Raw genomic sequence first — 16246 nt, 5'->3', positions numbered from 1 at the left:
CTGCCTTAAACACGGAGCCTTGTCTCACACTGAACAGAAAACTTTAAAGTGCCCCAAATGACTATTGTAAAACAATTGAAATAGGAAAAACAATGGTCTTATATAAAACTCGATACATAAATAAATAAATAACAAGGAACACTAATGAACCAATCCAAAAAGTGAAAACAGACATTTTGTACGAATGTGATGTATGTTCTTATAGTTTTGACTGCTGCGTCCCAACTATAGTCACATTGTCCTTATAACCTAGTCTGTTTAGGTTGCTCATCCAAATTGCGAACAAAACGGAACTACAAACAATTGTCAAACAGCTGGGAGGTAAAGCTAGCTTCAAAACCAGTTTGAACCCACCATTCGTTCAAAATTGCCTGTTCTTTGCCAGAAATATGGTCGTTCATTTTTCACTTGTTAGTTCGTTGAAAGCTTTTTCTGGACTTTTTTTGTTACGTTATATTTTACAAAAGAAATAGCTTATTTTGACCTTATTTTATATACTGACTTCTTTAAATCTGTATCTTGCCTTTATTCATTTGCGCAATTGTTCTTTCTGTATTTGTTTATACTTAGTTTCAATGTGACGCGCCAAACGTAACGTTACGTGTACTTGTTTATGAATAACTTGTGCATTACGTCACACGCTCTATAAAATACGGAACACATGTTCCTACGTTGAGCTTCACTCCAACAAACTTCATGTAGTTAGCAGTTTCTCTTAGGCTATAGTGTGCTGCACCAAGTAAAAGTACTTGTTGACAATATTAAATGCTGAATAATTGAATTCAGTGCACCAGGTAGAATTTGTGCACCAAATAAAGTTGCTTGGTGAAAGTATTTGAATGCAGTGCACCAAGTAAGAGTACTTGGTGATAGTATTAAATGCACCGAGTATGCTGAGTGTATGAATGCAGTGCACATAGTAATGCAGTTCAACAAGTAGGAGTCATTGGTCATAATATTTAATGCACCGAGTATGCTGAGTAAATAAATGCAGTGCACGAAGTAGATCTTGCATCGAGCAATTGTTTTATTAAACTTCGCGGAAGTAATGCAACTTGCTGTATTACTTATTATATTATTAACGTATTTTGTCTCATGAACCACTGTATTTGATGTACTGTTTAAATAGAAATAATACAATTAATGAACTTCCATTATGATTGTTATTATTACTTCCTTCGCCGGAGGCCCACTTAAGTAACTACGGGTGTATATCCTGACAAGACAACCCCGAAACGTTACAATATGCCTTAGAGTTTTGATTTTTTGTGAAAGTTTTGACACGGGAAGAGTAAACCGTGATAATTCGTCTTTTTTGTCACGAATAAATATTAAAATTTTAGATATTTGATTTCTTCTGACAGAAAAACGTTTAAACAAGAAGTTGATACTTCAAATCAACATATGTGTATTTGGGACAGAAAGACTAAACAATTGATCTATATTTGGGACAGAAAGACTAAACAATTGATCTATATTTGGGACAGAAAGACTAAACAATTGATCTATATTTGGGACAGAAAGACTAAACAATTGATCTATATTTGGGACAGAAAGACTAAACAACTGATCTATATTTGGGACAGAAAGACTAAACAATTGATCTATATTTGGGACAGAAAGACTAAACAATTGATCTATATTTGGGACAGAAAGACTAAACAATTGATCTATGCTGGGACAGAAAGACTAAACAATTGATCTATGTTTGGGACAGAAAGACTAAACAGCTTGTTGATCTATGTTTGGGACAGAAAGACTAAACTGTTGATCTATGTATATTTATTTTTGGCTATATCTTGCTCTGTTCCAAGAATTACCTTCTACCATCACCTGGATTACCTGGATTACCATATGCACCGCCGTCTGAAAAAATAAATAGATATTATCAATTGCATTCTTCGGAGGATGTTTTCAATATTATTACAACAAAGTAACATCATTGCCTAATTGCCAACACACACAATGGTTTGAATTTAAGCAGTTTTCAATTTGATTTACTTTTGTTTAATTTTTAGGAAGTAAATTTCACTAACTACATTTGCCAGAATACTAGCAATGATTAGAAATCTACGACATTCAACAATTCATAACTATAATAGTAAAACTGCTGTTGTTTTTCTATGTGATGGTTTATTCTGGTTTTGTGTATTTGATAAAGAAAGTCTAATTCATATGATTCTTTAAAATACTCATAAAAAGTATTCATGCAGAGATATATAATTGCAACTTATTTTATTTAAAGGAAATATCATTTATAAATATTTTTGAAAAAACGAAGATGTCTATCAATTAAGAAACTTACCCGGATAACATATGTTAGTAGCCTCGACTCATGAGTATCCAACTTGACATACACACTTTTCTTCCGTTGGATCAAATACCGAATTTGGTGGGCATGAACCTATACATGAAAAATTGTATTTCCTTTCATTTCAATTTTCAACATTTTGACGTTTTTTGTTCGTCTCAAAAGCTTTTCTTAGATTACCCTTTTTTAGTATCGCTCAAACTAAAAAAATGTTTATTCATATAGTTTATAAGACCATAAGCACGATACCAAAAGGAATCAATATAACATTGCTTTTTAGCCAATTGTGTCTGCGAAATTTTGTAAAATACAGCAAACATAGGCATATATTACCTTATCCGTATTTGGCACAACCTTTAGGAATTTTGGATCCTCAATGCTCTTCAACTATTTTGACTTGAGCGTCACTGATAAGTTTTATGTAGACAAAACGCATGCCTGGCGTATCAAATTATAACCCTGGTACCTTTGATAACTAGCTATGCCATTATAATTAAATAAATTACTTTACATCGTCACATTGAATATCGTTGAAAAGAACACTTCATTTTCTTTTCATACGACAACATCCGTAAATCAAGCTGAACATCGTAAGGATTCAATATAACCATGGTTTTTCTAAAGTTTTATATAAACTTGTATATAAATTCAACAAAATACATGGTAGCCTTGAGGAGGTAGATCTTTGAAATCATAAAGAGTTTCACACATTTTTCGCAAATTTTTAGCATACCAAGCGGTTGTGTCCATGCATCATTTTGTGAAGTCTTATTGAAATTAACCGTTTTTTCATGTTCATGGTATATTGAGTGTGAACAAGTTTGGGGGAACATGTTTCATAAAAATGGTCGAATGCACTATTACTGCTGTTTTTGTACGTTCTTCTCGGAGGACCCATGGGTTTGATAAAAAAAAATTGAAGAACTGAAAGAAATTCTTATTAAAAATGTTCGGAAAAAATAACGTTGATTTATCATGAACTTTTTTTGCTATTGACGGTTTTTAAGTTAACAACATTCCAAACAATTTTGCTGATAGTTGTAAGAAGAAAATAGCTGAACAAAATTCGTAAACCTGCTTTAATATTGCCGTTATCATTTGACACACAGTTAAGTAAGGCCTATCAACCATTATTGCACCGCTGTTAAAATATCACGTTGTGATTGGTGTAGCGCCGTCGCGTGTTGACCCCGTATGAGACCGTAGGGGGTTACTTAATTTCATAGGGAGTTCATGACGCGTTAGTGGTAACGTCATCTTTTAATGTTGTTGTGTGTTTATTTTTCAACAAAATGCAGCAGTAAAGTTCAGCGTGCGATAAATTCGTTATACGGTTAACTACTGACCCCCTACGAACCATAGAGGGTGAATAAAATCCATAGGAGATTCGACCTCCTGCTTCACCCCTATGGATTTTCCTTTAAGGTGTAGGGGGTCAGTAACGAACCATATAATTTAGAATAGCTAATTACGTCATGCTTAAAACGTTATGATTCAATCCAATATGTCAGATTTAATTTTTCTAAAATCTTTCTAGATATTTTGGAATCTGCTGTATCATTCCAATAACCAACGTAAACAACAACAAAATTCTGTGAAATTATAGAAATCATATTTAGTAACAGGCTTATAATTAGGTACTTGTATTAATTTATTTTGAGTTAAATCTAGCTATAAAAAATATATGTTGCTGTTTTTATTCTTTATAACTATAACAAAAGTTGTTGGAAATGATATTAAAATTTGTTCTTTGATTTTATACCTTTGATAGATCGAAAATCATTTATAAAAAATGAAAATTGTTTGACTTATGACATGATCTATATATTCATTATTTATCATAATGAATGACCAACATAAACTACAAAACGTAAAATAGGCAAGAATGTCGAATGCTAAATGGAAAAAGAACATGCACCATTGTTAAAAGATGTGCATAGGAAAAAACACAAGCATGACAAATCAAAAGAAACTAGATAAACGTGTAACTGAACAAAAAAAAAGATCACGTAAAACGTCAAGTCTAAATTTGATGTAATAATTTTTAGAATGTGCACTCATTTCTTATTTTTTTCTTAACAAAAATTAAGATTTATAGTCAAAATATTTCATATTAGGGTTGTAATATTAACAAATTCTTTCATTAAATGAACTCGTCATAGATACCAGGACTAAATTTTGTAAATACGCCAGACGCGCGTTTCGTCTACAAAAGGCTCATCAGTGCACTCGAATCAAAAAAGTTAAAAGGTCAAATAAAGTACGATATTGAAGAGCAGTACGGACCAACATTCCTAAAATTTTTGCCAAAATACAGCAAAGGTAAATGATAAAAAAACTAAGTATATTTTTTAATATTTTCTCTATCCCAAAGCCTTGTTATTATTTGCTTTATTTAAAAATACATACCATCTACATTCTGACTTATATGAAGAAACAAAACAACCATGAACAATACTTGAATTAAACTGCTGTTCATATTCACCGTCCTCTTTCTGTCAATACTTTGCTAGTAAAACTACAAAAATTCGTGCAGAACTGAGGCGATGCGCATGTATGCATGTAAATTCCAATCAAATTCAAAATGTAATTAGAAATAGTTATATCAAGTTATGGTGACTAGAAGGTTAACTATACAACATAATGAACAAATGCATGTACCTAATGAATCCCTCTTAAAATCAATATCATGTATATAATTTTATACAATTTCAAATGGTAACATGTTTGAAATATTTAGTTTTTCAGTTCTTTGTTGTATAAGTCTTTGTGTGGGTGTAAAGATATGTTATTTTGAAACCTTTTATACATTTGAAGAAAATTGATATTACCAAAACTAATCACAGAGGTTGACATATAGGCAACATAAAATAAACGTGACTGTCTTCTTAAATGTGAGGTTTCCTGACAAGTTACAACTACAATTCCAGTTACAATTATATATAACACAAAAACACAGAATGACTGTCATTAAGCATAGTAGTCTATGATCGGGTTGTTGTCGCTTTTCCCAAGTTCCTTTCTCAATTATATTTATTAATGTGGTGATGAAATTCTGCGAATTTCTGTTTTTAAATATATGAAGATCTTTTTAGTTATATAAAGGTGCATGTTCTACATACAATTAGTTAGTAAGTCAAAGGCCTTGATAATAGTTAATGCTTTTAATTTGAAGTGTATATTTCCCGCATAGTCCACCTTAATGTAAAAAATGAAAGAATTGGGATATTAATGACATTTCATTTACGAATTCAGTTCAAGAATTAGACATAAACAAATATCACCAGTAAGAATACGCTGGTCAGAAAACAGTACAAAAGGTATGAACACAAAAGGGGAATAGGATATCTTTATATGACAAAAATCGCTCGTTTCTATTTCACTTCATATATAGATATTAGAAGATGTCGTATGAGTGCCAATGAGGCAACTCTCCATCAAAATCACAATTTTATAGGTCAAAGTACGGTCTACAACACGGAGATTGGGCTTACATCGTACAGCAAGCTATAAAGAGTCTAATAATTACTAGTGTAAAGTCATTCAAAAGCGGTCTAATCTATATACATGTAAAAAACGAGAATCGAGGATAACTTATGAACCACATCAACAAACAACATATATGTATATAAGTATATGTATTATACTAATATTCAGATATTTTTCGGTTTTAAACGGGAAACGCCGCACTAGAATTTACGACAAAAGAGACGATTTTTCGTTCCTTATTGTTAATTTTCTATTTTTAGATGGTGAGGTTCCTTTGGCACCATCTTACGGTGTTTATATTTCACTACTTGTTTGCTATGCCCGTGTTTGTTTAACGAACTCAACCTATGTATGTCTGGTAAATTATTAAACCACGGATATCATTACCATTAATTACTTAAAACATTTACTAAATTTTTCCATAGCTATAAAGAATTGGTTTTGAAGTTTAGATGTACCTGTAGAAAATCATTTCAAACGGGATAAGCACATCCTCATTTTTACGGAAATAGTGTTAACCGTGCTCGGAAATTTAAAAATGATCCATGTAAACTTGTCGCTTCTTTAAATAAACTTATTCTAAAAGGTTACCTATTCAACACTGTAATAAGATTTTTATTGGTATAAATATTGATTTTTTTTATCAGTAGATTAAAAGCTAACTAAATATTACTAGTATGTTATTTATATGTTATATGTTTTCGTATTTAAAATGAAATTCAATAAACAAAATATCAAGAAATTAAGGATGACTAAATGCATGTACAAGAAGAAACCCACCTTTTTATCGATACATTTAAATGATTTAATGAATAAACACTTTTTTAAAAACTGTTTGTTTCTATTTACAGAGATAAAGGAAGATGTGGTGTGAGTGCCAATGAGACAACTCCCCATCCAAATATCAATTTATAAAATTAGACCATCATAGGTTAATGTACGGCCTTTAACAGGGAGCCTTGGCTCACACTGAACAACAAGCTATAAAGGTCCCCACAATTACTAGTGTAAAATCATCTAAACGGGAAAACCAACGGTCTAGAAATATCTAAGATATATAATTTACGTTCGTTTTTCAACCGAGAATAGCAAATCCTAATGAAGTATACCGTTGGAGAATAAACTACAATTAATCATCCCCTGTGCCATGATTGGAATCTCCGTTATTTCTTAACAAAGCATGGTTGGTTACATGTTATGAATTTACTTACAATTTCGGGATTTTTTTTTCTTCAAGTAAACGGAATAGAAAAAATATAACTATCCTTTGTCGAATACCTAAAACTTGGCAAAGAATATGAAGTGTTTGTAGTAAAGTACGGTTTCATTTTTCAAGTACAACGTTAATTCATCGAGTCCATTGAGTAAAGATGATGAGGATATAAATGAAAAAAATATGTGAATTGAGTTTTTTTTTTATCCTACATTGAACTTTTGATGTCGTCCCTTGATCTATAGGAGACATTTGAATTGAACATTTAGATGTGAAAACCTTTAAGATTTTAAAGTTTAAACTTTACTACCAATTGTAGAAAACTATAAAACCAATGAAAAACTTTAAGATTTTAAAGTATAAACTTTACTACCAATTGTAGAAAACTATAAAACCAATGAAAACTATAAAACCAATGAATTTCACATGCACATTTATAAAAGCTAGATTTGTGATTGGAATCATGTATGAGAATACGTCGATGGAAGCTTTAAACGAACTTGACCAGATATGTGAATATTAATCAGTCAATTCAACGTTATCGTATGTGTGTTCTATTTTCGAAGGTGTGATGTCGAAGGTTTGAATTGACCAATGAAAACGATCGTTCCTTAGAGAGTTAATCTAATAAAGTTTGTTTGACAGATTACGTCGCACTACCTTTCGCTAAGCTTTGCCGCATATGTGTATAGTATTCCTCGTTCAACAAAATCAACGTACTTTGAGCTAGCTCTATAGTAACGTATCAATTGAGACACATATACTCGGGATGTTGCTTTACATAAAAGGGAAAGTTGACTATAGGAAAATTAAAATCATCGCGTTTGTCATAAATTTTGGTATTCAACCTACCATCAGTAGTCATTTCGAGAAAAAGGTCTCAACATGAAGCTGATTTATCTGTGTCGGTAGTATCTTTAATTTCAAGTTCACTTGGATATATTGCATGTAAGTGATCACTGAATCTATTATTATTTAGAGACTGTACATCATCAATATACCGAAAGGGGAAATTAAAAGACTGAGCTAATTTCTTTTCTCCTTTCTTAACTAGCCCTTGGATAAATTCTGCTTCATAGGAATACAAAAACAAATCTTCAAGTAGAGGCGATTGGTACTCATTAGAATTCTAAAGGTCTGTTGAAAGACCAAACCTCAAAATTCAACAAATATGTTGTCAATTAAAAAGTCCAGTATGGTATTGGTATCCTCGTCGGTATGTTTTTCTCTTGAGTCTGTATGGTTTCACAATGTAAGCTGAATTCCAGCCCAAAACAAGATATTTAAAACTTCTAGTGCCCGTTTTGTTAAAGCAACATAAGCTGAAGCTGACCAGTTATTTCAGTCGAGCTTTAAGTTTAGTATGTGGAATAGTGAAATAAAGAGTTGAAAATTCATAGGTTGTAATGTTGGTACAATGTGTTAATGATTGAGATTGTAAATTAACCAATAACTCTTTTGAATTTTTCAGTATCCACATCTGATAAACACCACTTCTTTAATATGCTGTTTTGGTATATTACTGAAGAAGTCCTTCTTTGACTGCAGTGAGTATGATAGTAAGAAATTTAGAAGGGGTTTAGTGGAACACTTGGAAGAACCTGCAATATATGAGGATACAAGATCCTGGTTGTCATCATTTGACTCAACACCAAAAAGGAGATTAGAACCGATTTGTGGTTCTCTGTCCTGTATGTTCTCCTATTTATTTGTATTGTAGTCCTGTCATGTATCGTTATAAATAACATGGTCATAAAAACAGAGCGGTTTGGCTAGAGACAAAACCAGGTTCAACCCACCATTTTTTTTCTTAAAATGTCCTGTACAAAATCAGGAAAATGTCCATTGTCATATTATCGTTTCTGTGTTTGTTACATTTTAGTGTTTCTGTTATGTCGTTGTTCTCATCTTTTATTTGATGTTTGATGTGTTTCCCTCAGTTTAAACTCGTAACCCGGATTTGTTTATTTCTCAATCGATTTCTGAATTACGTACAGCGGTATTCTTTTGTTGCCTTTATTTATCTAGATTCCTTGACTGGTTTAGAAGTAAATCGGAGGAGAATTGAATACTAGATGTCAAATATTCGGTTTTTTTTCTTTCAATTTAACAAATACTTTGAACTATTTCTCAGAAACTATAAGCCTTTTTTTATTTCTTGTAGTTTTGCTTCGCATGTAAGGGCATATATGTAATTGAGGTAAGTGGCTGTTCTGAAATGTGATAATTACGCTTTCATTGATTCATATAACTTTTGTTATTCAATCAAAAGAGAGCCTTAGCTAGCTTTAAAGCCAGGGTAAATCCGTCATTCTTGACATACATTCGAAAATGCATGTACCAACTCAGAAAAAAAGAATAAAAATAGAAATCAGCTCATTCTATTTGTTCAAGCAAAAGGTATCTTATGATATGATGCGTGCTGATTTGATTTAGAATTCATTAAGATATGAAGCATAACGTTAAGGACTGATATATTATCAATAGAACTCAGAGTGATATTGGGAAGCTCTTATTACCTTACGTATTTGTTTACAGCTAATTGAGTGCTGTGAAGTATGCAATCATAACTATAGGTCAAAATACTGCCTTAAAGACGGAGCCTTGTCTCACACTGAACAGCAAACTATAATGGCCCCAAATGACTATTGAAAAACAATTGAAACAGGAAAGACAACAGTCTACTCGATATAAGAAAAATAAGGAACAATAATGAACAACACACATAAACGACAACCACTGAACATAAGAATTAGGAAAGGAGTAAAAATGCATTGGGTTTGAACGTTTAACATGCCACAACCTTCAGCCTAATATGAAACAGTATATATGTAACATTACAACACGGAAAGACACACTATAAAAAATACTGTAAAGGGCAATGATTTGGTGGGGAAGTCTCAGAACATTGATATATTTTGTATTTATCATGATTGCCGTTTGTTTCGGCTAAATCAAATTGAAATTCGTGTAAAAACGTGCAATTTATCAATATCATTTTCGTTTTTTAGTACAATACTTGTTAAATGGATAGTTGTTTAAATCAAATTAAGAACACAACCAATGAAATTGTTGTACTGTTCGTGTTATATTCCAAAATAAAAACTTTTTATACCATCGAATTAATTTTTTTCCCAATTCAGTGACACGTGGGTTGTTAGACCATCAAATAATGATTAGTATAACTCGTACAGATACAAGTATTCAATATAAAAGTAGTTATCAATTATTTACGTGTTTATTTATGTATTCCACCTTTTTTGTTGCCGCATCTTTGAGACTAATTTGTATGTTTGTGATAATTTTTAATCAGATGTTTTGAATGCATGTACTTGATGCATATTTACACAATTTTTACTGCTGAATCCCAATTATTGCTACATGAGCCTATGTTATCGGTTATGGGTGCGCATCCAAATTGTCAATAGGAACTTTGACAAACATCACACAATTTAGAGGTACAGCGAGCTATTAAACTAGGGTTAATCCACCATTTGTTCAGAAAATGCATGTACCATGTCAGAAATATGGCAGCTGTTTTTCAGTTGTTTCGTTGGTTGATAGCGTTTGATTATGTCTGTGGTTAATCGTTTCTTTTTTATTTTTCAGGAATATATGTTCACATTTTTGGAATCAATAAACGGATTGATTTCTCCTGGCATCAAAATTGGATTTATATTCGAAAGTTAATGTTTTCAAATCAAAAGATATGCATTAAAGGTGGAAAGACTAAACAACTGATTTTTAGTTATAGATTTATTTTTATATGTCACCGTTTACCAGGTTTAAGGCTTATGTCTGGATTACAACATGAAATATCGTCTGAAATTATAAATTGTTTTGATTAAGATATCATATCATTGAATTAGTTTCCATTAGATTACTATGTAACTACATTTTTTATAGCACTATCAGATAGCTACATCAATGCATAATTTAATTGAATTACTACTACCGAAAAATTTGAATGTGTGCGATTCCTAGCTACGAATTGTTCTTGTTTGATTGTTTTCAACAATATATACTATCAAGTACGTGAAATCTTCGACATTCAGCAACGCATTTCTATAATTAATTGTCTGTCGTTTTTCTTTGTGAATGTTTGTTCTAGACTCGTGTGAAAATCTACGTCTATAGAGTCAAATTCATAAGTCTCTTTAAACGTCACCTTATGTTGGTTCTCTGTTTGATTTGTGTACTTTAGAATGTTGAGTTATCAAACCATTTTCAGTTTTAAAATTTCAAGCAGAAAAAGATATAACTTTTTTTTTGCAAAACGTAAATACCATTTACGAATATTTTTTGATGAACAAAAGAAGTTTTCATTTAATTAACTTACTCGGATCACATGTTTGAGTTGCATCGACCCAATGATATCCTTCTTGACACACACACTTTTCTGCAGTTGCATCGAACATAGAATAAGGTGGACATCTAACACCTATTAATAAAAAAAATGTTATCTATCTAAGTTTAATGTCCAATATTTTAAAATAGTGAAAGCCTTTACAAATTTCGTGTGTATGAGAAGCTTTTCTCGGTTAACCCTTTTTCAGAATCGCTCAAATCCACACATTTCAATGTTAAAGATGTTTAAGACCTAAGCACGCAAAGAAATGTATGACCATCAGGAACATAAAAAATAGCATTTGTTTCTCAAAATTAATTTGCTATAGAAATATCATAAAACACAACAAATATTCTAGCTATGCAATTATGAATAATCATATTACTGTGCATTGTTACATTGAAAAACGTCAGAAAGAACACTTCACTTTCTAATGATGCGACAACGTCCGAAAATCTCTGACTATACAATATTAGTGTTACTATAACAAAAACCCTGTTAATAGGCTGATACATTTGTACTCGTATGTATTTTATGTTAACTGTGGCTATAACACATATCTGACACTGTTACTCTTCTTTGCAAACTTTGTAGAGGTGGTTGTAAATGAAATTTAAAGTTGTTCTATTATTATACACTTTGGTCTACTGATATGAGTTGTAGACAAATGATGAATTTTCTACTTGTGATAAGAATAATGTTTTTCACTTTTTTTATCATAACTATCAAACATTAAGGACTGACTGTCGAATGCTCAATGGGCAAAACCTGCATCATTGATGAAATGTGTTCATAGGATAATACACGACCGCAACAAATCAAAAGCAACTAGAAAGTATCACAAATGAACAAACAAGAGATCACGCAAAAGAAAATATCTAATAGAAATCAGTGGTAATAACCTTTTCATTGTGTACTAAAACACTTTCTATTTCCTTTCACCTTAACGAATACAAAGCTTTACTTTTAAGATAAAAATGTTTGGCTACCGCTTCTGTTTTTCAGACCACAAAAAGAAAATTTAATGATTAATTGTTCTTTTTATCGTTTGACATGGCATTGTCAGTTTATTTTTGACCTAAGAATTTGACTGTCCCTCTGGTAATTTTCGCCGCTCTTTTTTTTTTCTTTTTTTTTTTTTTTTTTTTATCAAAACACATTTTAGGTAGATCAAGATCATTAGGGTTGGAAAATTAAAAAAATCCTTTACTTTGCATATATATATAAGACATAATTTAAAGTGTCATTTGAAGACTTTATGTTCAAAGCCTTGAAACCAAATACATCAATATGCTATACATACCATCCACGCTGTGGTGTATATGTAGAAACAACATAAACGTGAAAAATACTTGAATCAATTTGCTGTTCATATTCACGGTCCTCTTTCTACCAGTACTTTGCTAGTTATAACTGGAAATACGTCGTACAGAGTTGATTTGATACGTATATGTAATAAAATTATAATGAAGTTCGATATGTATTCAGGGAAAATTATGTAATTTATGGTGACTAGAAAGTTAACAATGAAACATAATGAACAAGTAATGTACCAATTGCCTTTTTCAAAATCAATATCATGTAAACATTTTATATAATTTCATATGCATGGTAACATGTTTGAAATATTTTTTGTACTTTATTTTCTTGTTATGTTAGTTTTTTTGTGGGTGTAGAGATATGTTATTTAGTAATATCTTATAGATTTAAACAAAATTTATGCTACCAACATTAATTACAAGGAACATAAAGCAAACATGACTCTCTGGTCGAATGTGATGGTGCTTAATCGAGAAAAATAGGACTACCATCAGCCCAAGTTCAGACAGAAAACATGGGACAGTGTTAATAGTTATATTATATAGACGAAATGCTGCGATTTTGTATTAGTCCTTTTTATATGAAACCTATTTTAAAATCACAATAAAAGACAAAATAATCGATTTCAAAGTTATTTAGATAACTAGTTATGAAAATCCCTTAATCTATAAGTCAACACGTTGAATACGAATACATACTTTTTATTTGATGCGTAGATCCAATAAATATCACTTCATATTGTAAATTTAGTTGTCTCGTTCAAATTGTTGCATGCTTGTCATTTCTGAATTTTTTAAAGATGACTCTGTGGTATATGTTTTGCTCATTTGTAAAGGCCGTACGGTGACGTAATTGTTAACTGCTTTGTCATTTGGTCTCTGATGGAGAGTTGTCTCGTTGGCAATCATATTACATTTTCTTATAATTAAATTTAATTAGTTTTCTTTCTAAATTGTTTTTTATGTATCTTTATTTAATTCTGTAATAAAAAAAAATTCTTTCTACTTTAAATAATATATTGCATTCGTAGAACAGAGACACATTTATATATCAAAGTTAGTTTAGTACCATTAAAATTTAATAAGATTTGACAAATTGTTTCGACAGTTAATAGTTTTAAAAGACCTATACAACTTTTTGTTTTTATTTTAATGTGTTACTCTCTAATTGGCATATAGTTCTCGAGTAATTGTTTAAGATTTAACTGTGTCCTTCTCATCATATTATCACCCTTGCCAGTTTTAGCTGATATTTGTATGTCACTCTATGTGTAGATATGAGCCGTTCTGAAAAGAAATTTGAAAAAACACACACATTAATCTTTCTAAACGGCGGCATCTACACCGTGTATTTACAGTATATTCCATAAATGCCATGGCAAAAAAATAATGATAAACGACAAAACAAAAACCCAACAAAACAATAGATGACAAAACCCATTTTAACAAACAACGAACCCAATCGAAAAAATTCGGTAAACCATATTTTCAAGGGAAATATGAAGGGATTGGGGGTTTCATCATCTGTTAACCTGATATTCCATAAGATTTCGAATAGATGACTTTCACGTTGCCAATTAGAACTCTAATTGCACACCAAACATGTTAACAAACATGTAAACACAACATGTTTTATTTAGCTATTCTATGCCAAGAACCGATAGTTCAGTGGTTGTCTTAAGTACTTGTTTGTAATACTAGAATATGTTTCGCGCATATAGTTTTGTTATATTTTAGGCTTTCTAATTTCTTTTTCTCAATTGTATTGTTTCATATTCCTCGGAACGTTATTTCTTATAGATTATAGAGTGGCGAAAGAAACACATTGAAATCCATAGATAGAAAATAAATTGAAAACGCCATTGCAAGACACACAGAAAAATATTAGTACACATGGCCAACATAGAAAACTAAAGACTATGCAACTCGAACCCCCAACCAAAAATTTGGACAATGTCATGTGCTAAGGAACGGTAACCTTTTTCTGCTCCACGTTTGGCACCCGTCGTATTCCTCATGTTATTAAAAAAAACCCGTTAAATAGTCTAATTAGGTAGTTGATTTTCGTGAAAAGGGAACGGGGATGTAGTAACGACACAAGGAACATATCAAATATCATCTGTGAAAAGAGTATTCCATAACAATCAACCAACTAGTGATTTCGTCATTAAAATTTACGAAGGGTTGATTTCAGCTTCACCATTTTGAACTCTTGGTTTAATAGCTTTCGTGTTAGCAGCGACCCTCTCAAAAGGAAAGCATGATAGGAAATACAAGCCCGGGAATATCGTTTCAATTAGGAGATATATACTCCGTATGCAGACGCTGCTGGGAATTCGCTAGATAGAAATAGAAAATTGACCATAGGGAATCTAAATTCATCTGTTTTTTTTTTCGTAAAGTTTTGTTTTCAATGGTCCCTTATTGTTATTTAAGATGTATACATGGTATATTTTGTTTCCCTATGTGAAGTGCGACAGAATAGATACATCCAACATTCATTGTAATCACCAAACTTTGAATTATTCAGTGAGAGAAGATCATCTTTAAAGCGGATGAAAAGTAAAAGGACATTGCTAGCTTCTTCTCATTTGTCCTGAGAAGATTTGTTTTAAATAAAGGCAACAGTAGTATACCGCTGTTCAAAACTCATAAATCAATGGACAAAAAACAAAATCGGTCAGTCTAACATGAATCGAATACCGAAATAGGAGCAGACTTGGTTTCCATTGGAATGCCGATTGTGTAAGTGTAAGATGGTTTTTAATCAATTCCTATTAAATGAGAAATAGAGTTGTAAAAAGTCTTTTTTTATTTATTAACAGTGTTAAGCATTCACCGTTGCAACAAATCAAATAGTTACTGTTTGTCTCTCTGTTTTGAATTTAAGGATTCAGTTTTATTTTTGCTACTTCACAAATATTTTTTGTGTGTGTGGTTTAAGAAGGTAATAATACTTTACATAGCAAAGATTTAAATCTTGTAGGTATCTGCGAACTTTCTTTCTGTATGTGTTAGTATTGTTTTACATTTTATCTAGTGTGTTATATGTGTGATGCCGACATAAGTGTGTAGGGCTCCGTCTTAACTCATAGTACTGGAGTATTCATGTATGTACTTTCAGTAAGGTCATGCAACTGATAAAAAGGTGTTAAGTATTATATAAAAAAAAATCAATTTAAAACGCGTAAAGATGAATGTGGAAATTGGGTCTATTTTTATGATGCATCATTTTAATTCTATTTCCAAAATCAAATTTTACTAGGTAAACTTTTGCATTACTAACTGTCAGATAATCACTTGACATACTTGATTTATATTGGACTTAAATTTAATTATAAATGCCAATTACTTTTTATTCAAAATGAAAGAAAAAATCAAATCTTATCATGTTTGCTTTCTTTGACATATTCAAGTAGGAATAAAGTATCTTTTGATAAGGGTGCGTGTTTACAGTATGTTTTTTGTTGTCATTGACAATAAATGTGTATTCATTTATAACTTATCATGATATAAAACTTACAGTTCTGTAGTTGTGTGATGCACTCTCAATTAAAAGATAAGAA

General features: G+C 31.3%; 2 long non-coding RNA genes across 2 annotated transcripts; both read right to left on the bottom strand.

Annotated features, from left to right (window-relative positions):
• Positions 1 to 1767: 1767 nt before the first annotated feature.
• LOC134705108 (uncharacterized) lies at positions 1768 to 4891 on the bottom strand. The gene is made up of 3 exons (XR_010105483.1): positions 4721 to 4891; positions 2306 to 2404; positions 1768 to 1866 (listed from the first exon to the last, which is right to left on the bottom strand). It is a non-coding gene; the product is annotated as an uncharacterized LOC134705108 (long non-coding RNA).
• Positions 4892 to 10788: 5897 nt separating this feature from the next.
• Positions 10789 to 12827, bottom strand: LOC134705107 (uncharacterized). The gene is made up of 3 exons (XR_010105482.1): positions 12665 to 12827; positions 11353 to 11454; positions 10789 to 10835 (listed from the first exon to the last, which is right to left on the bottom strand). It is a non-coding gene; the product is annotated as an uncharacterized LOC134705107 (long non-coding RNA).
• Between the last annotated feature and the right edge of the window lie 3419 nt (positions 12828 to 16246).

The sequence above is a fragment of the Mytilus trossulus genome, chromosome 2, assembly GCF_036588685.1.
Source record: "Mytilus trossulus isolate FHL-02 chromosome 2, PNRI_Mtr1.1.1.hap1, whole genome shotgun sequence".
NCBI classification, from domain to species: domain Eukaryota; kingdom Metazoa; phylum Mollusca; class Bivalvia; order Mytilida; family Mytilidae; genus Mytilus; species Mytilus trossulus.
The sequence above is the reverse complement of the archived record's forward strand: the minus strand, read 5'-3'. Positions and strand labels throughout refer to the sequence as shown.